General features: G+C 44.4%; 1 long non-coding RNA gene across 3 annotated transcripts in view; it reads left to right on the top strand.

Moving 5' to 3' along the window:
• LOC140717079 (uncharacterized) overlaps positions 1-27,419 on the top strand; it is a 66,479-nt gene that overhangs the window by 21,317 nt on the left and 17,743 nt on the right. The window contains exon 2 of one of the 3 annotated variants that reach the window (XR_012096440.1): positions 23,104-23,207. The exons of 1 other annotated variant lie outside the window; for it this stretch is intronic. This is a non-coding gene — a long non-coding RNA (uncharacterized lncRNA). Of the gene's footprint in view, positions 1-21,123; positions 21,829-23,103; positions 23,208-27,419 lie in introns of those variants that run through there. One more of the 3 variants, XR_012096442.1, reaches the window with a different exon arrangement.

Raw genomic sequence — 27,419 nt, 5'->3', positions numbered from 1 at the left:
CACAATTCTATATTCCACAAATTCCACCACTTCATTTACAACTGACCCTGATGTTTTGAAACACTTAGAAATTGCAATAAGTCACATAAAAAGTAATAACTATTAAAAAAAGCTATTAAATTCCCATAAAAATTAATACATTTACATAACTAAAGAAAATTATTCCACAAATTATTAAATTATTAACAAAATATTAAATTCATCTTTTATATTTGCAGCCAAAGACTTTCCATTTGATACAATGTGCCTGTTTAACACTGGCACAGATCTGCAGGTAGGTTGCCCAGTATTTCCAGCAATTCCTGTACCACTGTCTTGTGGAAATTAGTAAAATGTTTTGGACCTCCACATTTGTGAGTTGGCTTTTATGCTGGGAAGTGACAGCAAGAAACTGCCCTTATTTCTCAACAAATTGCCCAAGTAAATCACAAAAATTGAATTGATTGTACAACAAGACCAGGTTTAATGGTCAAAGATGAATTAAAGATTCTCTCACCACTTTTAATATTTGATGCAGCATCCCACTTATACTTCATTGCTGGATTCATGGAATCCTGTTCATCTGTGTCGTAAGTGAAGGTCTTTATGTGGTGATTGAAATTAATAGCAAGACAGGAAATAAATCAGCTTTATTATAATCTCAAACATAATAAGCATTTTTACAACAAGAAAATGCAAAGGATAGTACCTTGAAAGTTAAGAACTATTTCCTGAACTCACCTCTCTTATCTAGTTCTGATCTCCCATATTGCTTCTGTGCAATAAAGTAAAATTTGGCAGGATTTCTCTTTCTATCTCAGACATGTCAGTCATCTGTTGATGACAAGTAATAATTGGAGAGAGGTGTTAATTAACATTTTTATTAATTGCAATTAGTATTTGAAAGGAAAGTCTGTTAATAAGTTCATCAAATAAAGTATGCTGAAAAATAATCAGTGATGAAACTCATAGGTCAACTATGCAAACAAAGAGTACATCAATTGCAAGCAATGTATGATTTGGCAACATGCAAGCACTGCTTCAGTTAATTCAGTTGGATCCTTTTGCATTTATTTAATTGTGACCCTGAAGAATAGATGAGATCACTTATCTCTACATGATTTACCAACTAAACTGTCAAAGGTTAATGTAAATATACTGCATAAAAACATGACTGTCAGCTAATTTTACATGGGCATGCTTATTTCAGAATGAATAAAAAACAATTTTGTGGGCCATTCCCTATGTGGGACTGAGTTGGTTACAATGTATTCACAATTGGGGAAAACAGTTTAAATCTGTGCTTTGTTCTGCTATAACCTGACTTTGTATAACACAAGGTTTCTTTGGAATAAAATTCCAGCATTATAGCAGTTACTTGCAATTTCATGTGTTACCACATATTTACTGTGATTTTCTCATGAGGTCTTTAATCTAACCAACAGTGAAATATGGCGGGGTATGGTCCCGGTGTAGATCGTTGGGAGTAGGTAGTTTAAATGGTTTCAGCAATGACTAGATGGGCCAAAGGGCTTGTTTCTGTGCTGCAGATCTCTATGATTCTGAAAAAAAAAACTACCTTTACATGGCTAATGTTTGTGGCATTTGCTGAGGAACTGGTGCAGGGGACAGGGGTTCAGATTTATTAATCATTAGGATTGTTTCTGGGAAGGTATGAGCTATACAAAAGGAATGAATTTAACCTGAACCTGCTAGCAAGAAGTGGCTGATGATAGGGCAAAGTTGCAGTCAATTGCAAGAGAAGACTATAGAAGTAAGGGAAGGGGAGGCGTACCAGAGGGAGGTGATGGGGATGTAAGAAGAGAAAGTGTGAGAGGGAAACAAGAGGCTATGGTGAGGGAGAGGGGGCAATTACTGGATGTTCAAAAAATGAATGTTTATACTATCCAGTTGGAGGCTATCCAGATAGAATATAAGGTGTTAGTCCTCCAACCTGAGTGTAGCCTCATTGTGACAGGAGAGGAGGCCATGGACTGACAGGTTTGGAATGGGAAGTAGAATTGAAATGGATAGACAGTGGGAAATCCCACTTTTTGAGGCAGATGTAGCGAGAGTGCTCGATGGAAGCAGTCTCCTAAACTAAGTCAGGTATCAACAATATGCAGGAGGCTACACCGGGAGCACTGGATACAGTAGATGACTCAAACAGACTCACAGGAAAATTGTCGCCTCACCTGGAAGGACTGTTTGGGACCCTGAATGGTCGTGAGGGAGGAGGTGTAGGTGCTCGTGTGGCACTTGTTTACTAATGTCTGAACTCTGGATACCATATAACCATATAACAATTACAGCACGGAAACAGGCCAACTCGGCCCTTCTAGTCCATGCCGAACGCCTACTCTCACCTATTCCCACCTACCTAAACTCAGCCCATAACCCTCCATTTCTTTCCTGTCCATATACCTATCCATTTTTTTTAAATGACAAAATCGAACCTGCCTCTACCACTTCTACTGGAAGCTCGTTCCACACAGCTACCACTCTGAGTAAAGAAGTTCCCCCTCGTGTTACCCCTAAACTTTTGCCCCTCAACTCTCAACTCATGTCCTCTTGTTTGAATCACTGGAAAGCGGCCAGTGAGGGAGTGGGCCAGTGAAGGAGTGAAGATTTGAGGCTTTGACTCGAGAGATTCTGGCAGTTTTGGCAGTTGGACTGTGCAATCAAGTCAATCAAGATTTGAATAGCTCAGCAGAAAGCAGCTGATTGGGCAATCGAGGTCAGGTGACCAAGCAGTTTGAAAAGCTCAAACAAATAAATAGGGGGGTAGCTCAAGTGGAGCGGCCAGTGAAGGAGTGGAGATTTAAGGCTTTGACTTGAGAGGCTTCAACAAGAAGAGGTGGAGGACGAGCTTGTTCCCAGTTAGTCTTTACAATGCCTGCTGAGACAGTGATATGCCTCTCCTGTGAGATGTGGCAGTCTTGGGGGAACTCCCCTCTCCCGCACAGTCACATCTGCCAGAAGTGCTTGTGGCTGGGTGATCTGGAAGACCGTGTGAGGAATCTGGAGCAGCAGCTGGATGACCTTCGATTCATAAGGGAGAATGAGGCAGTTATAGATGAGAGCTACAGGGAGGTAGTCACACCTAGGCTGCCGGATGTAAGTCGATGGGTGACAGTCCGAGGGGGGAAAGCGAAGGAGAGTAGACAGGTAGTGCAGAGCACCCCTGTAGCCATTCCCCTGAATAATAAGTTTACCGTCCTGGATGCCGTTGGTGAGGATGACCGACCAGGTGTGAGCCACGATGGCAGGGCCTCTGGCACTGAGTCTGACCCTGTGGTGCAGAAGGATGGGACGGAGAAGAGGAGAGCTGTCGTCATTGGAGACTCAATAGTCAGGGGAGTAGACAGGAGATTTTGTGGACGTGAGAAGGTCACCCGCATGGTTTGTTGCCTCCCAGGTGCCAGGATCCAGGATGTCTCTGACCGGGTGCATGACATCCTGGTACGAGAGGGAAAGCAACCAGAAGTTGTGATACATGTTGGGACCAACGACATAGGCAGGAAGAGGGATGAGGTCCTGAAGTGTGAATTTCAGGAACTAGGCAGAAGGCTGAAGAACAGGACCTCAAGGGTGGCGTTCTCAGGATTGCTGCCAGTCCTACGTGATAGTGATAGTAAGGATTGGAGGAGATGGCAGTTGAATGCGTGGCTGAGGAGTTGGTGCAGGGGGCAGGGTTTTAGATTTTTGGACCATTGAGATCTCTTCTGGGGAAGGTGGGACCTGTACAGATTGGATGGGTTGCACCTGAACTTGATGGGGAGCAATATCCTTGCTGGCAGGTTTACTAGCATGGTTCGGGAGGGTTTAAACTAATTTGCAAGGGGGATGGGACCTGGAGCGATAGAGCAGTGAAAGAAGTGCATGGAGTAAAACCAGACCTAACATATAGAGAGGCTTTGAGGAAAGAGCAGCAGAATAAGGTTTATAAAGGTAGTAAGGTAGAAGGGCTAAAGTGTGTGTACTTCAATGCAAGAAGCATCAGGAACAAAGGTGATGAACTGAGAGCTTGGATACATACATGGAATTATGATGTAGTGGCCATTACGGAGACTTGGCTGGCACCAGGGCAGGAATGGATTCTCAATATTCCTGGATTTCAGTGCTTTAAAAGGGATAGAGAGGGGGGGGAAGGGGAGGAGGGGTGGCATTACTGGTCAGGGATACTATTACAGCTGCAGAAGGGGTGGGTAATGTAGCAGGATCCTCTTTTGAGTCAGTATGGGTGGAAGTCAGGAACAGGAAGGGAGCAGTTACTCTACTGGGGGTATTCTATAGGCCCCCTGGTAGCAGCAGAGATACCGAGGAGCAGATTGGGAGGCAGATTTTGGAAAGGTGCAAAAATAACAGGGTTGTTATCATGGGTGACTTTAACTTCCCTAATATTGATTGGCACTTGATTAGTTCCAAGGGTTTAGATGGGGCAGAGTTTGTTAAGTGTGTCCAGGATGGATTCCTGTCACAGTACGTTGACAGTCCGACTAGGGGGAATGCCATTCTAGATCTAGTATTAGGTAACAAACCGGGTCAGGTCACAGATCTGTCAGTGGGTGAGCATCTGGGGGACAGTGATCACCGCTCCCTGACCTTTAGCATTATCATGGAAAAAGATAGAATCAGAGAGGACAGGAAAATTTTTAATTGCAGAAGGGCAAATTATGAGGCTATAAGGCTTGAACTTGCGGGTGTGAACTGGGATGATGTTTTTGCAGGGAAATGTACTATGGACATGTGGTTGATGTTTAAGGATCATTTGCAGGATGTTAGGGATAAAATTGTCCCAGTGAGGAAGATAAAGAATGGTAGGGTGAAGGAACCATGGGTGACAAGTGAAGTGGAGAATCTAGTCAGGTGGAAGAAGGCAGCATACATGAGGTTTAGGAAGCAAGGATCAGATGTGTCTATTGAGGAATATCGGGTAGCAAGAAAGGAGCTTAAGAAGGGGCTGAGAAGAGCAAGAAGGGGGGCATGAGAAGGCCTTGGCGAGTAGGGTAAAGGAAAACCCCAAGGCATTCTTCAGTTATGTGAAGAACAAAAGGATGACAGGAGTGAAGGTAGGACCGATTAGAGATAAAAGTCGGAAGATGTGCCTGGAGGCTGTGGAAGTGAGCGAGGTCCTGAATTAATACTTCTCTTCGGTATTCACCAATGAGAGGGAACTTGATGACGGTGAGGACAATATGAATGAGGTTGATGTTCTGGAGCATGTTGATATTGAGGGAGAGGAGGTGTTGGAGTTGTTAAAATACATTAGGACGGATAAGTCCCCGGGGCCTGACGGAATATTCCCCAGGCTGCTCCATGAGGCAAGGGAAGAGATTGCTGAACCTCTGGCTAGGATCTTTATGTCCTCGCTGTCCACGGGAATGGTACCAGAGGATTGAAGAGAGGCGAATGTTGTCCCCTTGTTCAACAAAGGTAGTAGGGATAGTCCAGGTAATTAATAGACCAGTGAGCCTCACATCTGTGGTGGGAAAGTTGTTGGAAAAGATTCTTAGAGATAGGATCTATGGGCATTTAGAGAATCATGGTCTGATCAGGGACAGTCAGCATGGCTTTGTGAAGGGCAGATCATGCCTAACAAGCCTGATAGAGTTCTTTGAGGAGGTGACCAAGCATATAGATGAGGGTAGTGCAGTGGATGTGATCTACATGTATTTTAGTAAGGCATTTGACAAGGTTCCACACGGTAGGCTTATTCAGAAAGTCAGAAGGCATGGGATCCAGGGAAGTTTGGCCAGGTGGATTCAGAATTGGCTTGCCTGCAGAAGGCAGAGGGTTGTGGTGGAGGGAGTACATTCAGATTGGAGGGTTGTGACTAGTGGTGTCCCACAAGGATCTGTTCTGGGACCTCTACTTTTCGTGATTTTTATTAACGACCTGGATGTGGGGGTAGAAGGGTGGGTTGGCAAGTTTGCAGATGACACAAAGGTTGGTGGTGTTGTAGATAGTGTAGAGGATTGTCGAAGATTACAGAGAGACATTGACAGGCTGCAGAAGTGGGCTGAGAAGTGGCAGATGGAGTTCAACCCGGAGAAGTGTAAGGTGGTACACTTTGGAAGGACAAACTCCAAGGCAGAGTACAAAGTAAATGGCAGGATACTTGGTAGTGTGGAGGAGCAGAGAGATCTGGGGTTACATGTCCACAGATCCCTGAAAGTTGCATCACAGGTAGATAGGGTAGTTAAGAAAGCTTATGGGGTGTTAGCTTTCATAAGTCAAGGGATAGAGTTTAAGAGACGTGATGTAATGATGCAGCTTTATAAAACCCTAGTTAGGCCACACTTGGAGTACTGTGTCCAGTTCTGGTCGCCTCACTATAGGAAGGATGTGGATGCATTGGAAAGGGTACAGAGGAGATTTACCAGGATGCTGCCTGGTTTAGAGAGTATGGATTATGATCAGAGATTAAGGGAGCTAGGGCTTTACTCTTTGGAGAGAAGGAGGATGAGAGGAGACATGATAGAGGTGCACAAGATATTAAGAGGAATAGACAGCCAGCACCTCTTCCCCAGGGCACCACTGCTCAATACAAGAGGAAATGGCTTTAAGGTAAGGGAAGGGAAGTTCAAGGGGGATATTAGAGGAAGGTTTTTCTCTCAGAGAGTGGTTGGTGCATGGAATGCACTGCCTGAGTCAGTGGTGGAGGCAGATACACTAGTGAAATTTAAGAGACTACTAAACAGGTATATGGAAGAATTTAAGGTGGGGGGGGGTTATATGGGAGGCAGGGTTTGAGGGTCGGCACAACATTGTGGGCCGAAGGGCCTGTAATGTGCTGTACTATTCTATGTTCTATGTTGTTCCCCTACTCTCAATGGAAAAAGCCTATCCCCGTCAACTTTATCTATCTCCCTCATAATTTTAAATACCTCTATCAAGTCCCCCCTCAACTTTCTACGCTCCAAATAATAAAGACCTAACTTGTTCAACCTTTCTCTGTAACTTAGTGCTGAAACCCAGGTAACATTCTAGTAAATCTCCTCTGTACTCTCTCTCAACAATACATTGTTGTCTATTATAGAAAATGGCACAAAGTACAGAAAACTTACAGTTGACATTTGGAAGTTTTGTTGTTTTGCAAAGTAGATTTCATATTTTTGCTATTTTCTCAACCTTTAGGAGTGTAGCTTTTGTTTGCAAAGCAGAAAACTATACAGCTTTCTACTTAGCTCCATGAAATCTCTCTTCAGGATCTCCTTACCCTGTTCCAGAGAAACTGTCATGAAATTCTGCCTTTAAAATCTCAATCACCCTCCTGATTTAAAAAGTAGATCTTCTTACACACCTCTGACGTGGATTGTCCAAATCAAAGGAAACTGGCGCCTGCATTTTCTGTCTCCCATTGTCAGTTGTGGACCACATCAAAACTGTAGACTGTGATTTTGCTCTATCATTGGAATCCCATTGCTAGCACTTTGACTCCACACTGCCTCTGTTTGTAAACTAACTCGATCATCTTTAACCCTATCATTGTGGTTCCCATCACCCTGCCAAATGCTATGAGCTACACTCAAAACACCAAATGTAACTTCACCCGAGTTTTCTGCAGCTGCAACAGGGCTTCCCAACTAAATACTCAACAGGCTCATTTCAGACAGTGGGCACACAACACTCCTCACCATTATAACTCTGCCCCCAACTACTGTCTCTTTCACTGTCACCTGCTGAGTGCCATCTACGATTAGATTGTCACCTTTCCCTCTGGACCTTGTTCACACCCCTAGAGACTATTATATAGGCTATTATCCAGGGATTCCATATGCATCTGAGTTGCATTCCTACCCCTCTGCCCAAATCCCTCCCACATATATTGTTTCTAAGCTGTTCCAGTTTCATGGATGGATCTCAGCAAGTTCTCACATACAACGTGTGCCACAGATCAGCTGTACTTAAAACTCTGTCAAATGTTGTTTCATGTTTTCAATCTACTGCATTTTTAATTAGTTAAATGAATTTGTTAAAGCAACTTAGATATTACCTTCTGAAAGCTAATTAGTCTGTTTTATTTGCATTGACCAGTAAGATCTGCCTGGACCCAACGGTCAGGTGATTTGTTATTGAAACATGTCTTTTCAGCATTTTTCAGTATTTCACTTAGAATCATTTTAACAAAATAAGTAAGAGATCAACCAGTTAAATAAATGTAATCTAATCAAGCACTTGTACCTTTGGTATCTTTGTCAGTTTCAAAAGTGAGTGAATGAAGGGTACCATAAATAGTTTTAGGTTTCTATAAGAGCATTCATCTTGATAAAAATCTGTCCTTTGATTAAAAGCAAGCCAAGTAAGTCCCTGATGAATCTCTTCCCCACTCACCTAAAACTTGTGCCCCCAGGATCGCAGAAGATGGGCGATGGAATCAGGTGGGTGAGATGAGATGCAATTATGATTGCTGTGCCTCAGGGATATTCAACATGTTGGACAACACAGTGGCTTTGAAACTGCCGGAGCTTCGGGAGCAAAATGGTGTTGATTGATTTGAACAAGGCAATGCTCAATTTGCACTGCGAGCAATCTCCGCAGACTACACCAGATATACTACATAGTAGCGTAATTCAGTAATTCCACTGCAGCGAGAATGGTGAGTCTGCCTGAAGACCCTCCTGAACATGATAAGTATAGCAAACTGAAGATTCACCATTACAACATTTGGACTATCAGTGTCTGAGCACGGCAAACAGTTGCACTTCTTGCCTGGGGCTTTAGAATTAATGTACAACACGCTTTCTCTCCTGGGAAATCAACATTCTTGTTTTATTTTTTAAAAACTCTTCACACAGCAAATACCTGATCAAGTTTGCATAGCCCTCGCTAATACACCTGTGAATGATGACAGGGAGCTTGCTAAAATAGCTGATAGTCTACAGTCAGCCAGGCAGAGATGCATAATTTCCCTTCCATTTCCTGCCTCAATAAGCCCAGTCAGCAGGGCCACCAAAATACGCACGTCTATGACTGCAAAACAAACACTGGTTCTGTGCTTTTACCATGCTTGCTTTGGTTCGAACACCAGGAAGTACCAGTGCATCGGGACATCAGAGGTCTGTGAACACTATGGTCCTGCTGGGCTCTGAATGGCTCCAAAGGAGGACCTGCAGTCGTCTGCGGCTGAATTGGACATTATGCCATTATGAGTGCCAGGGGATTTTACTCCTGACACCGATACCGCCTTGTTGGCTCCTCGGTAAACTCAATTCCCTTGCACCTATTCCTACCTCCCATCAAGGGATACAGCACTTGAAAAGGAATGGAAGTGGGTATGGGTGCTCTGATTCTGTTGTGCTAGTTTTCCTTGACTAATTTCCTGTGCAATTCTCTTAATTCTTTTGATGTATATTAGAAATTCTTCATCTCTCACTGGTCTTTCTTCCTTCTTGTTTCTGTTCCTCTGATGCCTGTTCTACAGACCATGACATGATCACTGCAGCTGTGAGGTAGGAACCCTCTTGTTGTCGGGACAATTAAGTTCTGCATGCGCTTGCTGACGACAGACAGAGTGAAGGTGCTCGGCGAAGCGGTCTCCCAATGTACATCGGGTCTCAGCGATATATGGAGGAACTTAAGGTGGGGGGATATATGGGAGGCAGGTTTTAAGGGTCAGCACAACATTGTGGGCCAAAGGGCCTGTACTGTGCTGTAGTATTCTATGTTCTATATACAGGAGGGCATACTGGGAGCACTGGATACAGTAGCTGACCCCAGTGCACTCACAGGTGAAGTATTGCCTCACCTGGAAGGACTGTTTGGGGCCCTAAATGGTGAGGGAGGAGATGAAGGGTCAAGTTTGAAACTTGTTCTGCTTACAAGGACACGTACCAGGAGGGAGATCAGTGGTTGGGAGACCGCTTCACCGAGCACCTACACTCCGTCCACCAGAGAAAGCCTGATCTAGTTACTACTCATTGCAATTCTACTTCCCATTCCCATTCCGACATGTCAGTCCATGGCTTCCTCTACTGCCACAATGAGTCCACACTCAGGAGGAGCAACACCTTATATTCCATCTGGGTAGCCTCCAACATGATAGCATGAACATCCATTTTTCAAACTTAAGGTAATTAGTACCCCACCCCCTTAATTATTCCCCATTCCTGTTTCCCTCTCACCTTATTTCCTTACCTGCTCATCATCACCCTCTGGTGGTTCTCCTCCTCCTTCCTTTTCCTCCATGGTTTCTGCCCTCTTCTATCAGATTCCTCCTCCTTCAGCTCTTTATCTCTTTCACCAGTCATGTTCCCAGCTCTTTACTTAACCCCCTCCCTTTTCCTGGTTTCACCACCTTGTACTTCCTCCTCCCATCCCCCACCTTCTTTCACTAACTTCTCATCTTTTTTTTCCCAATCCTAATGAAGTGACTTGACCCTAAACATCAACTGTTTCCTCTTTTGCATAGATGCTGCCTGGCTTGCTGAGCTCCTCCAGTATTTAATGTGTGTTGATTTGGATATATAGCATCTTCAGACTTTTTCGTGTTCGTCTTTAAGCAGAGTTGAATCTTAAGTTGCAAATTAGTTGAATTTTGAAATCTGCCTTGAGCTTGTCAGAGTACATTATATTGGTATTCAGCATTTATTGCAGAATATTGTAATATTTGTATAATCTTATGATGTAATCTTTAATATCTGATAATGGCTTTGATTTATTAATTACATTTTTATATATGTTCAGATTCAGATTCAGTTCATTGTCATTTAGAAACCACAAATGCAATGCAGTTAAAAAATGAGACAATGTTCCTCCAGAATGATATCACAAAAGCAGACTACACCAGAAAATCCACATAACATTTGGCAATCCCCAATCCAGAGTCCGGAGAGGCTGCTGCATATTAATATCGCGCTACCGTCTTAGCACGTTCCCCGGAAAGGAGCTCCAAATCCACCAGACAAACAAGACCAAAAACTAAAGCTACAAGACCTGCACAAAACCACATAGTTACAACATATGGTTACAACAGTGCAAACAATAGCATAAAAAAACAGACCATGGGCACAATAAAAATAGTCCAAAGATATTAAAGGACTATAAGTTCAAAAGAAATCACCACACAATTTCCACAAGTCCCCAGGGTCCCGACAGACTCGCCATCCCACGCCGGCGGCAGAAGGGAATATCCCCGCTATAGACTTCCACGGCGCTGCCCAACTCAGCCTCGCAGATACAGCAGACAATGAAAGCTCCATCGAAACCAGCCTCGCAGACAAAAGCGACCTGACCGCAGCGGACTCCGAGTCCATCGAACCTCCGAGCCGACAACCATCCCCTCCGGCACAGCTTCTCCGAGCACCATCCTCTGCCGAGCGTATTAAGACGGCCCCGCCAACGGCCATTGGCAACGCGACCCCGAGGACTGGGGGCCTGTTCTTCCCAGCAGAGTCCCAGACCTCACAGCAGCAGCAATGAAGAAGATCCTCCTGGAGATTTCCAGATGTTCCTCTGTGCTCCCATGTCTGTTTTCAATCGATTATGATTGTGCATAGCACCCCACTTCACAAATAACTGATAATCAGCTCCGGAGTGGCCGCTGCAAGCTGCGTCGCGCCGCCATCTTGGATCATAATGTTGCAGTGTCACTTGATTTTACCAAACTTTTAAAGAGTCCTGAAATGTGCTGATCCAATGATTAGCTCATTTTTCTTTTCCTGGATGGACTCAAGACCAACACAGACAGGGAGAAGGCTAACTGTATACTTTTGGATGATCTTATCTCATAATTCTGTGCACATGGAGGGGCAGGACTGGCAGCTTAATGTTCCAGAGTTCCTGTTTCAGACCTGATAGAGGCAGAGGGGTTAAGGGTGGAGGGGTGGCATTGCCAGTCAGGGAAAATGTTACAGCAGTGCTCCTTTAGCCAAGTTTCACTAATGGCTACGATGTCATAATTCCACATGTCAATCCACACCCTCAGCTCGTCAGCCTTCCTCACAGTACTCCTCACATTGAAATAGACACACCTCAGAAGATTAATACCACCACATACAACCCTTCTTTACTTTCAACCCGGTCTGGAACTCTGGTTCCCATCCCCCTGCAAATCTAGTTTAAACCCTCCCCAGTAGCACTAACAAACCTCCCTGCAAGGATATTTGTCCCCCTATAGTTCAGGTGTAACCCGTCTCTCTTGTACAGGTCCCACCTGTCCCAGAAGAAATCCCAATGATTCTGAAATCTGAAACCCTGCCCCCTACACCAGTTCCTCGGTCATGTGTTCATCCTCCAGAGCATCCTATTCTTATGCTCACTGGCACTTGGCACAGGTAGCAGGCCTGAGATTACTACCCTCGAGGTCCTGCTTTTTAACTTCCTACCAAGCTCTCTATACTCACTCTCCAGGACCTCCTCACTCTTTCTTCCTACGTCATTGGTACCGATGTGTACCATGACATCTGGCTGCTCACCCTCCCACTTCAGAATTCTGTGCATGTGATCAGAGACATTCCTGACCCTGGCACCTTGGAGGCAACAAACCATCTGGGAGTCTCTGTCACAACCACAGAACCAACTGTCTGTACCCCTGACTATAGAGTCCCCTATCACTACCGCTCTCTTCTTCTTCCACCCTCCCTCCTGCACTGCAGAACCAGACTCAGTGCCAGAGATCCGGCTGCCGCAGCTTGTCCTAGGTAAGCCATCCCTCCAACAGTGTCCAAATCGGTATACTTGTTGAGGGGAATGGCCACAGAGGAACCCTGCTCTGCCTGCCCTTTCCCTTTCCTTCGCCTGACGGTAACCCAATTACCTGTGCCCAGCTCCTTTGGCGTAGCTACCTCCCTGAAATTACTATCTATAAGCTCCTCATTCTCCCAAATTATCCAGAGGTCATCCAGCTCCTGCTCCAGTTCCCTAACATGGTTTGTTAGGAGCTGCAGCTGGATGCACCTCTTGCAGGTGTCGTTGTCAGGGAGACTGGAGGTCTCCCTGACTTCCCACATCCTGCAAGAGGAGCATTCCAACATCCTACCTGGCATTCTCTCTACTCTAAACGAACAAAATAAAACTTACCGTAACCTACCCTCTCCTCTGCCTGTTCACGCCAAAGCCTGTTGATCCAAAGCCGTCCCACTATGCTCCCTGTCACTCTGCCGCCCACTGGCGGTCTTTTTTTTTAAACCTTTGGCACACTATGTCATGCGCCTGCACAGTCTAGCCTCTTTTCCCCAAGCATTAAAAAAAGACTTCTGTCCAAGATACTTTTACCCCTTCACTCTCAGCCTCTTGCTTCAATTTAAAAAACCATTGAAAAATTCCTCTCCTTTTAAAACTTTTGGTGCTCTACGTCAGTGGTCCCCAACAAAGCATGTGCTACTGGGCCACGAGGAAACAAAATGAGTCAGCTGCACCTTTCCTCATTCCCTGTCACGCCCACTGTTGAACTTGAACACACGCGAGGTCATCAGTCACCCAAAACGCAGTGATACCCTCGCACCAGAGATTGCTGGTTGGCCTCGGGTAACCGGCTGCCTCGAAGTGCCGTTGGTACTGGCTTGGAGCGCGGACAAATGGGCGCTGCCTCTAAACCTGTTTAGCACACCAAATGTTCGTGGGGAACCCAGCACTAAAATATTCACAGACGACCTACTTCAGGCTCAATGTTTCATAAGTAGCAGAGCAGCTACCTCACTGTGATCTACTGAAAGTCATCCCTCGAGCCAAACTTTTGTCGGCCGCTCTCTGGACTGCGACCACCGCAGCCCCGGTATGGGGACCTTCGGCCCTTACCTTGTCCTCTCACTGGTGTGTTGCAATGATTTTATATGTTCATTTGAGGAAAATATGTGCTGTGTGTTTAATATCCAAATGTTACTTAAAATGTTATGATATTGACTTATAAATGAGTTATAATCGACTTATCACTATGTTCACGTAAGGAAAATATGCACTGTGTGTTTAATATTAAATTTGTTAGATAAACCCTTTTAAAAACGAAATTGAGTGGATTAGCCACTTGTATGTGACTTATCACCTATATTCCGGTAGTGATTAACACCCCCTCCCCCCCACCACCGGTCGGCCAGTCCGCAAGGATATTGTCAATATTAAACTGGTCCGCGGTGCAAAAACGGTTGGTGACACCTGCTCTACGTCATGCGCCTGTGCAGTCTAGCCGCTTTTCTCTGAATAGTAAAAAAAATGACTTCTCTCCGAGATGCCTTTACTCCTTCACTCTCAGCCTCTTGCTTTGATTTAAAAAGGCTTAGATTCCAGATTGTAATTAAGTATTTGGCATAGAGTTTGGAAAACATCTTTCCAGTATTTTTCCAAGCTAGGACATGTCCAGTACATGTGAATAAGGGAAGCCTCGCCCCTTTTGCGTTTGTCGCAGTAGGGATTAACATCTGGGTAAATGTGAGATAATTTAGTTTTAGACATAAAACCTTGAACTGTGTACAACCTTGAACTGTAACAGGAAGTGGCGCGCACAAAAAGAGGTTGAGTTAACTAACTTGAGAACTGAAGGAGGGGTAAGATTTTAAAGGAGCCTGCGGAGTAACTTTTTCCTGTACGGAGAGTGTTGAGTGGAATGATCTGCCAGAGGACATGATAAAGACGGGTACAATCACAACATTTAAATGATAGTTAGGATGATACATAGATAGGAAAGGCTTAAGAGGGATAACGGTCAAAGGCAGGCAAATGGATCTAGTTGCAGGGAAATTAGGTAACTTGCCCGCACAGAAAAGTTGTGCCTGTTTCTCTGCATCTAACTCTGACAAACGGTGGCAAATTCAAATTTTGCACGTGCTGTCATATTTCTTCTCTGGCAGTCAATACCTCCCTCACCTGCCTGTTGATGCTTCTCATGTCCCCTTATCCCAGCAACTTGCAGATGGACTGACATCACACACATGCACCCCTTCCATGAGCCACTTTCAACTTATTCAGTGTCTCTAGTTCTTGACTCCTCCGTCAATGGAAGTGGAAGTCTCTGTCAAATGAGCAATGTTACACTGGTCTTTGTGCCTGTGTGTGTTTACATGTGAGATGTTTATTTACTGAATATTAATTATTCTGTAAAACAGATGATGTAGATATTGTCCAACATTTGTAAGCTCAAGGTTTCAGCCATCATTGGTGTTATCGCAGCAATTCCCAAGCAGAAATATTATTCAGGGTTACAAATTAGCACATTCTTGTTCCTGACATGTTGCAATGCTTTCTGCATTTTTTAATATTTTGCATGTATCTGAATGTTGGTGTTTCGCAAAGTATATTTTTCCACTTTTCTCAGCAGTAGTGATAGGGGTCTCTATAGTTAGGGGGTCAGACAGGTGATTCTGTGGACACAGGAAAGAAACTTGGATGGTAGTTTGCCTCCCAGGTGCCAGGGTCCAGGATGATTTGGATCGTGTCCAAGATATTCTGCAGTGGGAGGGAGAACAGCCAGAGGTGGTGGTACATATTGGTACCAATGACATAGGTAGGAAAAAGAAAGAGGTCCTGAAAAAAGACTGCAGGGAGTTAGGAAGGAAGTTGAGAATCAGGACCACAAAGGTAGTAATCTCGGGATTACTGCCTGTGCCATGTGTCAGTGAGAATAGGAATAGGATGAGGTAGAGGATAAATGCGTGGCTGAGGGATTGGAACAAAAGGTAGGGATTCGGATTTCTGGATCATTGGGACCTCTTTTGGGACAGATGTCACCTGTACAAAAAGGATGGGTTGCACTTGAATCCCAGGGGGACCAATATCCTGGTGGGGAGGTTTGCTAAGACTACTGGGGGGAGTTTAAGCTAGAATTGTTGGGGGGGGGGTGGGAACCAAACTGAAGAGACTGGAGAAGGGGAGGTTGGCTCACAAATAGAGAAAGCTTGTAGACAGTGCGAGAGGGAGGATAGGCAGGTGATAGAGAAGTGACACACTCAGACCGAAGGTTTGAGATGTGTCTAATTTAACGCAAGGAGTGTTGTGAACAAAGCAGATGAGCTTAGAGTGTGGATCAGTACTTGGAGATATGATGTGGTGGCCATTGCAGAGACTTGGATGGCTCAAGAACAGGAATGGTTACTTCAAATGCTGGGTTTTAGATGTTTCAGAAAGGACAGGGAGGGAGGCAAAAGAGGTGGAGATAGTGTCATGGCTGCAGAGAAGGTGGACACCATGGAAAGATTGTCTATGGAGTCTCTATGGGTGGAGGTTAGGAACAGGAAGGGGTCAATACAGGGTGTTTTTTATAGGCCACCCCATAGTAACAGGGATATCAAGGAGCAGATAGGGAAACAAATCCTGGAAAGGTGTAATAATAACAGAGTTGTCGTGATGACAGATTTTAATTTCCCTAATATCGATTGGCATCTCCCTAGAACAAGGGGTTTAGATGGGGTGGAGTTTGTTAGGTGTGTTCAGGAAGGTTTCTTGACACAATATGTAGATAAGCCTACAAGAGGAGAGGCTGTACTTGATTTAGTATTGGGAAATGAACCTGGTCAGGTGTCAGATCTCTTAGTGGGAGAGCATTTTGGAGATAGTGATCATAATTCTGTCTCCTTTACAATAGCATTGGAGAGGGATAGGAACAGACAAGTTAGAAAAGCATTTAATTGGAGTAAGGGGAATTGTGAGGCTATTAGCAGGAAATTGGATGCTTAAGTTGGAAACAGGTGTTCTCAGGGAAAAGTGCAGAAGAAATATGGCAAATATTCAGGGGATATTTCTGTGGAGTTCTGTATAGGTACATTCCATTGAGACAGGGAAGTTATGGTAGGGTCCAGAAACCGTGGTGTACAAAGGCTGTAATAAATCTAGTCAAGAAGAAGATGAATACTTAGCTTCAGTATTCACTATGGATGTCATCACTAGTGATGACTTTCAGCAGACTGAAAAGCTTGAGCATGTAGATATTAAGAAAGAGGATGTGCTGGAGCTTTAGAAAAGCATCAAGTTGGATAAGTTACCAGGACTGGATGAGATGTACCCCAGGCTACTGTGGGAGGTGAGGGAGGAGATTGTTGAGCCTCTGGTGATGATCTTTGCATCATCAATGGGGACAGGAGAGATTCCGGAGGATTGGAGGGTTGCGAATGTTGTTCTTTTATTCAAGAATCGGAGTAGAGATAGCTCAGGAAATTATAGGCCAGTGAGTCTTACTTCAATGGTTGGTAAATTGATGGAAAAGATTCTGAGAGGCAGGATTTATGAACAATTAGGGAGGCATAATATGATTAGGAGTAGTCAGCACGGTGAGTGCTTGGAATGGGCCGGCACGGTGGTGGAGGCAGATACGATAGGGTCTTTTAAGAGACTTAAAATGGAGCTTAGTAAAATAGAGGGTTATAGGTAAGCCTAGTAATTTTTAAGGTAGAGACATGTTCAGCACAACTTTGTGGGCCAAAGGGCCTGTATTGTGCTGTAGGTTTTCTATGCTTCTATTAGGAGTGTATTTTTGGTGATGCATTTTGAAAAGCAGTAATGCAGCAAATACAATGGAAATTAGGTCTGTAGAGGTTGCTTTACTGTTGGTTAGATGAAAGACTTTGTATGAAAATGTCAGTAAATTTGTGATAATACACGTTGCAAGTAGCTCAGCTATAATGGAAGACATTTATTCCAAAGATGCCTTGTGTTATATATGGTCAGCTTATTGGCTGAAGAAAGAACAGATTTAAAATGGTTTTCACAATTGTTGTCCCACGTGTTGTCCCACGTCATGCAAATAGTGTTCCCGAATTCATCAATCACCTTAGAACCAATTTGCTTTATTGAAATTGACATTAGCAGAACTCCATATATGTCTGGCAGTTGAGAGTCAAGCTTTTTTCCAACTCACTGTGGAGGACCTCTTTCAACTTTCTACCTATTCAGTTGGTGTCCATGTGCACAGTATTATGACATAAGATCACCAGAACTAAATGATTAGCCTTGTCCTTGTCTGTGTTGAGCCTGACCCAGCCAGGAAAAGAGAAACAAGCTAACTTTCGGAACAGCATATTCCAGCATTCTTTAAAGGCAAAGTAAAATCAAGTGACACTGCAACTAGTATAAAACAATTTAATTAATTTAACAAAGCCATTATAAGAAATCAAAGTAGGATTGCATTATATAGGATTATACAATAAGAAATTCTGCATTCAGCAATAAATGCTGAACACTGTACTCTGTCTCTGTACTCTGAAAATCAGAGTGATTTCAAAATTTAATATTTAACTTTTTGGCAGCTTCATATCCGACTCTGATAAAAGGCAACTTTGGTTCTGTCATAAGTCGGGTGTTGAATCAGGACCCAACTGCAGGACACAGACTTTGGAGTCCCGGAAACAGGACTAGACGGAACCCAAGGATGGGACGGGATGCAGTCGAGGCAAGGAAAGCAGGACCAGGAAGAGGGACTGGGAACAAGGAGCCTGGGGTGGACTCTGAGCCCGAGACTGGACAAGGACCCAGAACCTGGGTCTTGCCTTGGGCTCGGACCCCCAAATCCAGGCAAGGATGTTACGAGGCTTGGCTAGGGACTTGGGATCTTGCGGCTTGGGTCGAGGCGTGAGGCTTGGGGTCGTGGAGCTTGGGGAACTCTGAGGCTGGAGCTAGGGGCAGACTAGGAACTTTACATCAACATGGAGCTGGGACTTATCCTCCGACAAGCCGGGACTCATCTATAACTCCACACCAAGGTGGGGCAGGACCATCTGTCAGGTAACGGCAGAACGGCCTGACCTACCGACAAAGGCCAAGACAAGACAGATTCCCCCCGCAGGGCAACGGCAGAACAGTCTGATTTACCCCACAGAGGCAAGGACAGGAAGAGACAAATACTAAAGAACGACAGACAGTTCCATCTCTGCACCGGGGTAGCTCCGAGTAGCCTTGGCTGGCTGCGGAAACAACCGGATCCCCACCTAGCTCGGAGTGGCTGACGGCCACCCAGCTGGCCCGGGAAACAGCTGAATCCCTACCGCAATGACCGCTCCAACTACTACCAGCAAGGCTCCCAGAAGCCATGGTTCTCCAACACAGCCCCAAGGATGGCATTAGCCCGTTCTAGCCTTCCACCAGCCATCTGTGCCATAAGTCTCTTGACAAGACAACCCCCCAACCACACTCAATGCCAGGGCCATTTATATTCCCAGTTCCAATATTAGCCTCAGGTGTTTCTGGTTAAGTCCAACCGCAGCAAGGACCCGCTGGAAAACCCGGAGTCCAGATTCCATGGACCAGACCATGGACTTCGGACTGAACCACCACAGGTCCAGGAGACAATTCAGCCTGGTCATCCACCAATGGGGCCTACCTCCTCTGTCTGCACAGGTCACCAAACCTGAATGGAGTCCTTTGGAAGTAGCAAAGGCTTTTGTCCCCCAAATATCTCTATTTATAATACAAAAGAATCCTATCACTGTCAGACAATTGATGCAGACTGCTCTCCTGTGATTGTCTGTTCAGTACTAAATTCATTGCCTTTGAGAATGTACCTCATTTCACTCAATTAGTCCTTTGTTTCCAATTTTTCTGAAGGAAGTTACTTCCTTTGGAAAGAGCTCCATAATTATCAGTATCTGGAGAAGCTTTAAGTCTCCAGGCCAGCAGGTCACACTGCAGAGCCTTTTTGGAGATAATGTATCAGAGAAATTATGTCATTGGCAAATCTTGTTTGAAAAAGAAACCACTTTTCTCAGTTTCCTCACTTTACAGTCTGTATTTCAGATGTCACTTTGAAAGTCCTTTGTGACCTTCTGGAACTGAATTTATAGTTGATTTTCAGTTGATGTTGGTTCACCAGTAGTTCAAATATATTCCTTGTAGTAGGTTTCTAGCTACACAAAAGGGGTTGTGATTACTTGGTTAAAGAGGACAATATGTTATGGGAAGCTGAGAGGGTAGTTGGAAAGAAAATCTCTCTATCAAAGTAGAGGAGTCCAAAGGTGAGGATCTCTAAAAATAGAACCAGGTCTTGCTGTGGAATAGTTAGAAAACACTTGCACAAACAAAAATACAGTCCACAAGTGTCAAGTTCAACCTCAGATTCCTAAGTATTAAAGGATATGAGGTCCTGGTGGGTAAGTCATAGATTAACAATGATCTCAATGAATCATCAGAGGTCCCTGCTCTTTTTATTTATATATATATATATATACACACACACACACACACACACACACACACACACACACACACACACACACACACACACACACACACACACAGTTTGGGAACTCTGCTCAGAGGCAGACGGTACCGTCATGAAAGGTTGTGGAAAGGATGTGTGTGTCGCAGATGTAATGAAGTGTGGGTGGGAGCCCATGGAGCCTTTAGGTTGTATGCTGAACCTAATGGTCAATCATAGTGAGGGAGAGTTTGATGACAGATATTAAAATTTTTAAAAGGTCAAGTTAGAGTTTCAGGAGCCAGTGTGGATCAATGGGTAGGGTGATTGAAATGGCGAGAATCCAGCAAATCATTTCAGAGGAAATGAAATTAGAGATGTGAACTCTGGTCAGACATGTTCCTGGATTCTGATGGTGCCAGCATTTTCCCCATTCAGAAATCTGGCAGTTTCTAAAATGTTGAGTTTCGGTCTTCAGGCTCCAATACGTCCTTATCAAAGGTAGAAATGTGAAGTAGATGTTCTGGATGGGCCTTCTTGAGGCAGCGCCTCTTGAAGATATCCTTGCTGGTGAGGGGACTGTGGCCATGATGGAACTGGCTGAGTCTAAAACCTTTTACAGCCCCTTGCATCCGGTGCATTGCAAACTCCATCCTGGATGGTAATCCAGTCTCCACATTCCCAGAGTAATGACAAAGGAAAGACTCTGTTATTTTTTGGATGATTGATCCTTGAATATTCAATTCATCAGAATTAAGTGTTCAAGCAAAGCACAATTTCCTGCCTAGCTGGGGGTAGCAAAGAGCTGCAGAATGATCTTGAGTTCCTGGTGTCACGTACCCTGTGACTGGGTTAAAGAACCAGCAGAAATGGAAAACACATTGTTGAAGTCTGGTATTGCTATAAACTAAATGTTTATTATACAGTAATATAAATGCAAATATATTGGAACAGGTTAGCAATGATATGTATATGTGTGTGTGTGTGTGTGTATATATATAGAAACAAAACTAGGCTTTTTCAAACCTAGGGGTAAATGGATAGAGTCTTACGATGATGAAGAGTTCAGTTCATTTTGTGGTATGTAGTTGAGTAGCGTTGGGGAGGGAGAGAGAGAGAGAGAGAGGTGATAGGTGAGCTGGTGCTGTCGATCTTCCCGTTGTCTTCCGAAGTCCTGTTGTGGTCACTGACTATGACCATGATACGTATGTCCATTCTTCAGTGGTGGAATTATCACCCAGGCAAGGGTGGACACACAAATAATTCCCCACCAGTTGCACCTTTTCACACTGTGAGCCACTGATTGATTTCCCCAAATCGATCCTCCAAAACCCCACCTTCTTGTGGGTACAACAAAGCTCGTTCAGTGTCCGAACCTGTGTGTCTCGTGGTGTGTGTCTCTCCGTGTAACAGCGGACCTGGTTTTTATCTCCACATGTTGGACACCAGCTGTCCATCAACCTGCTCCGTTCTCCTCTCTCTGTAGGAACTTTAACAAGCAGGCAAGTGACCTTGGGGAAAGGTAAATAAGCTGGTAGAGAAACCATAACATCAATCTTTCTAGCAGTTTCTGTCTCTCTCTCTCTCTCTCATTGCGCTGGATGCCGCTCTCTCTCAATAGCAGCACAGTTCATAGGGTCTATTCTGGACCCCGTTTCAAACTAGGTTTTCCCATGACACTGGAGACATTGGAACAGAAGCTCAAGGATACTTTGGCTTTTGAAATTGTGGACGGTGGCGATCACAAGAGGATGGCTGAGATTCAATGCAGCTTATCACTGTGGCTGATTAAGGTAAATATTTTCACCCAGTGATACAAATGGGAAAAATATAAGTTACGGGTATTTTTCTGTTCATAGACAATGGAGTTAATTTAAAATATAAATATTTGTATTAATACACGCTCCCACTGGTCTTTCTTCAGCATGGGGCTGTCCCTGTTTAAAAAATTGTTTTGCTGTATATAAATATAACTTTTGCATTATTGGTGAGATAACTATAACAGAGACTTAGCAAATATGCAAAAGACCCAGCCGCTGTGTGTGCCATCCTTGGCCAAGGAAAGACCTCACAGGGCTTATTCTCCACGATTTGCCCAGGGAGTTCACATGGTGGTCTCGTGCTTCACTTCTCAGCCGTTGTCAGTGAATGGCTTCGTCAAGGAGGACAAAAATGATAAGTGAGAGAAGGTGTTTTGAGACAAGGAGGACGAAAGACAAACAGTGATGTTGGAAGGGTATTCAGAAACAATATGGAAGAAGAGCCATAAAGGAGAGAGGAAGAGTGTTCAGAGAGAGGAGAATAAAGGCAGTGGTGTTGGTATCAATTGAAGAATGAACTGGAGCGAAGATTAAGGCTGGGAGGAGGAAATGTAGACCTTCTGTCCCCGCAATCATCAAGGGAGACGTGGGGTCCTTGGGTAATAAGCTGGATGAGCTTGGTGCACGGATTGAGACCCAGACGGAATGCCGGGAGTGCAGTGTTTTTATGTTTAACTGGGACCTGGATACACGGACAATTCCCTGACAGTCGTGCTTCCATGACCAGTTCAAGACCGTCCGAGCTGTCAGAGAGGTATATTATTATTCGGTACTTTATTATTAGTTAAGTCTGCACACTTAAGTGTGTTGTCATTACTTCTGATACTCCTGATAGTTCCTGCAGTGTATTATATCAATGTCGAATAGAAAGTTACTTTTGAGCTTCTCAAAATACTACCTTTGGGTTCCACACACTTTTCACTTCTAATTACGTTTATTTTGCTGATGAAATACGAGGGGTGATTGGTAAGTTCATGGCCTAAGGTAGAATGAGTCAATTTTAAAAAACTTAGCACATTTATTTTTCACCATAGTCTCCTCCTACGTGTACACACTTAGTCCAACGGTTGTGGCACATACAGATCCCTTCTTTGTAGAACCGGTCAACAGCAGGGGTGATTGATAAGTTCGTGACCTAAGGTAGAAGGAGATGAGTTGTACAGCTCTTATTACATACACGTGCAGTTCAACTCCTTGAGTGAAAATGTAGAAAGTTTGAAGTTAATAACTCTTCTCCTTCTCCCTTAGGCCACAAACTTATTAATAACCCCATCCTGTAGATTACTTCTGGAGGTCCAAGACGCCGACTTCTACAAAGAAGGGATCCGTATGCTCCACGACCGCTGGACTAAGTGCGTAAATGTAGGAAAAATAAATGTGCTAGGTTTTCTAAAATTGACCCCTTCTACCTTAGGCTACGAACTTATCAATCACCCCATGTTACTTCACTCCTGATGAAGGGTTTTGGCCCGAAACATCATTATTACCTCCTCCCATAGATGCTGTCTGGCCTGCTGAGTTCTGCCAGCATTTTGTGTTTTTTATTTTTTCTTATTTATTTCCAGCATCTGCAGATTCACTCGTGTCCCCTCGTATACCAGTGACTTTACTCATGTTTATGTATAAAGAAGTCAGATAACTTGCCCTTTGATTTCTTTCATGACTTTGTATTTAAAAATGTTGACAGTGATGGAAAGTAGCACATCACTGCATGACCATAGAACCATAGAACACTAGAACACGGACTAGGAGGGCCGGAATGGCCTGTTTCCGTGCTGTGATTGTTATATGGTTATATGGTTACTGCACAGTACAGGCCCTTCAGCCCTACATGTTGTGCCGACCCATATAATCCTTAAAAAAAATACTAAACCCACACTACCCCATAACCCTCTATTTTTCTTTCATTCATGTGCCTGTCCAAGAGGCTCTTAAATACCCCTAATGTTTTAGCCTCCACCACCATCCCTGTCAAGTCATTCCAGGCACTCACAACCCTCTGTGTAAAAACTTACCCCTGATGTCTCCCCTAAACTTCCCTCCCTTAATTTTGTACATATGCCCTCTGGTGTTTGCTATTGGTGCCCGGGAAACAGTTACTGACTATCCAACCTATCTATGCCTCTCATAATCTTGTAGACCTCTATCCAAGTCCCCTCTCATTCTTCTACGCTCCAAAGAGAAAAGTCCCAGCTCTGCTAACCTTGCTTCATGTGACTTGTTCTCCAAACCGGGCAAAATCCTGGTAAATCTCCTCTGCACCCTCTCCATAGCTTCCACATCCTTCCTATAATGAGGTGACCAGAATTGAACACAATACTCTAAGTGCAGTCTCATCAGAGATTTGTAGAGTTGCAACATGACCTCTCTACTCTTGAACTCAATCCCCCTGTTAATGAAGCCTAGCACCCCAAAGGCCGCCTTAACTATCCTATCAACCTGTGCAGCGACCTTAAGGGATATATAGATTTGAACCCCAAGGTCCCTTTGTTCATCCACACTCTTAAGTAACTGACCATTAATCCTGTACTCAGTCTTCTGGTTTGTCCTTCCAAAATGCATCAACTCACACTTATCCAGATTGAACTCCATCTGCCATTTTTATGCCCAACTCTGCAGCCTGTCTGTATCCTCTTGTAACCTTTGACAACCTACAGCTCCATCCACAACTCCTCCAATCTTCGTGTCATCCGCAAACTTACTCACCCATCCTTCCACCTCTACATCCAGGTCATTTATAAAATTCACAAATAGCAGGTGTCTCAGAACAGATCCCTGCGGCACTCCACTAGTTACCGACCTCCAGGCAGAATACTTTCCTTCCACAACTACCTTTCTTCCTTTAAGCCAATTTTTTATCCAAAGAGCCAAGCTTCCACTTATCTCATGCCTCATGACTTTCTGGATGAGTCTCTCATGAGGGACCTTGTCAACTGCCTTGCTAAAGTCCATGTAGACCACATCCACTGCCCTACCGTCATCAATTTCTTTTGTTACCTCTTCAAAAAGAGGTAACAAAAGTGGTCAATGTTTAGGGATATCTTGCAGGATGTTAGGGATAAATTTGTCCCGGTGAGGAAGCTAAAGAATGGTAGGGTGAAGGTACCATGGGTGACAAGTGAAGTGAAAAATCTAGTCAGGTGGAAGAAGGCAGCATACATGAGGTTTAGGAAGCAGGGATCAGATGGGTCTATTGAGGAATATAGGGTAGCAAGAAAGGAGCTTAAGAAGGGGCTGAGAAGAGCAAGAAGGGGTCATGAGAAGGCCTTGGCGAGTAGGGTAAAGGAAAACCCCAAGGCATTCTTCAATTATGTGAAGAACAAAAGGATGACAGGAGTGAAGGTAGGACCGATTAGAGATAAAAGTGGGAAGATGTGCCTGGCGATTGTGGAAGTGAGCGAGGTCCTCAATGAATACTTCTGTTCGGTATTCACCAATGAGAGGGAACTTGATGACAGTGAGGACGATATGAGTGAGGTTGATGTTCTGGAACATGTTGATATTAAGGGAGAGGAGGTGTTGGAGTTGTTAAAATACGTTAGGACGGATAAGTCCCCGGGGCCTGATGGAATATTCCCCAGACTGCTCCACGAGGCGAGGGAAGAGATTGCTGAGCCTCAGGCTAGGATCTTTATGTCCTCGTTGTCCACAGGATTGGTACCGGAGGATTGGAGGGAGGCGAATGTTGTCCCCTTGTTCAAAAAAGGTAGTAGGGATAGTCCGGGTAATTATAGACCAGTGAGCCTTATGTCTGTGGTGGGAAAGTTGTTGGAAAAGATTCTTAGAGATAGGATCTATGGGCATTTAGAGAATCATGGTCTGATCAGGGACAGTCAGCATGGCTTTGTGAAGGGCAGATCGTGCCTAACAAGCCTGATAGAGTTCTTTGAGGAGGTGACCAAGCATATAGATGAGGGTAGTGCAGTGGATGTGATCTACATGTATTTTAGTAAGGCATTTGACAAGGTTCCACACGGTAGGCTTATTCAGAAAGTCAGAAGGCATGGGATCCAGGGAAGTTTGGCCAGGTGGATTCAGAATTGGCTTGCCTGCAGAAGGCAGAGGGTTGTGGTGGAGGGAGTACATTCAGATTGGAGGGTTGTGATTAGTGGTGTCCCACAAGGATCTGTTCTGGGACCTCTACTTTTCGTGATTTTTATTAACGACCTTGATGTGGGGGTAGAAGGGTGGGTTGGCAAGTTTGCAGATGACACAAAGGTTGGTGGTGTTGTAGATAGTGTAGAGGATTGTCGAAGATTACAGAGAGACATTGACAGGCTGCAGAAGTGGGCTGAGAAGTGGCAGATGGAGTTCAACCCGGAGAAGTGTAAGGTGGTACACTTTGGAAGGACAAACTCCAAGGCAGAGTACAAAGTAAATGGCAGGATACTTGGTAGTGTGGAGGAGCAGAGAGATCTGGGGTTACATGTCCACAGATCCCTGAAAGTTGCATCACAGGTAGATAGGGTAGTTAAGAAAACTTATGGGGTGTTAGCTTTCATAAGTCAAGGGATAGAGTTTAAGAGATGTGATGTAATGATGCAGCTCTATAAAACTCTAGTTAGGCCACACTTGGAGTACTGTGTCCAGTTCTGGTCGCCTCACTATAGGAAGGATGTGGAAGCATTGGAAAGGGTACAGAGGAGATTTACCAGGATGCTGCCTGGTTTAGAGAGTATGGATTATGATCAGAGATTAAGGGAGCTAGGGCTTTACTCTTTGGAGAGAAGGAGGATGAGAGGAGACATGATTGAGGTATACAAGATATTAAGAGGAATAGACAGAGTGGACAGCCAGCGCCTCTTCCCCAGGGCACCACTGCTCAGTACAAGATGACATGGCTTTAAGTTAAGGGGAGGGAAGTTCAAGGGGGATATTAGAGGAAGGTTTTTGACTCAGAGTGGTTGCTGCGTGGAATGCACTGCCTAAGTCGGTGGTGGAGGCAGGCACACTAGTGAAGTTTAAGAGACTACTAGACAAGTATATGGAGGAATTTAAGGTGGGGGGTTATATGTGAGGCAGGGTTTGAGGGTCAGCACAACATTGTGGGCTGAAGGGCCTGTAATGTGCTGTACTATTCTATGTTCTATGTTCAAAAAACTCAATCAGGTTCGTGAGGCACGATCTTCCCTTCACAAAGCCATGTTGACTATCCATGAGTTGACTGTACTTCTCTAAATGCTCGTAGATCCTGTCCTTAAGAATCCTTTCCAGTAGTTTGCAGACCACTGACATAAGACTCACCGGTCTATAGTTCCCAGGTTTCTCCCTATTACCTTTTTTAAACAAGGGAACTACATTTGCCATTCTCCAGTCCTCCGGCACTTCCCCTATAGCCAAAAAGGATTCAAAGATGATAGCTAATGCTCCTGCGACTTCTTCTCTCAATTCCCACAACAACCTGGGGTGTATCATATCCGGTCCTGGGAATTTATCAATCTTAATGTTTTTAAGAAGATCCAGCACTTCTTCCTTAATCTCCACATTGTCCAGCACACAGGCTGGATCTACTTCGACCTCATCCTGATCAAGATCCTTTTCACTTGTGAATACTGAAGCAAAGT

Source organism: Hemitrygon akajei, chromosome 27 (genome assembly GCF_048418815.1).
Source record: "Hemitrygon akajei chromosome 27, sHemAka1.3, whole genome shotgun sequence".
NCBI lineage: Eukaryota > Metazoa > Chordata > Chondrichthyes > Myliobatiformes > Dasyatidae > Hemitrygon > Hemitrygon akajei.
The sequence above is the reverse complement of the archived record's forward strand: the minus strand, read 5'-3'. Positions and strand labels throughout refer to the sequence as shown.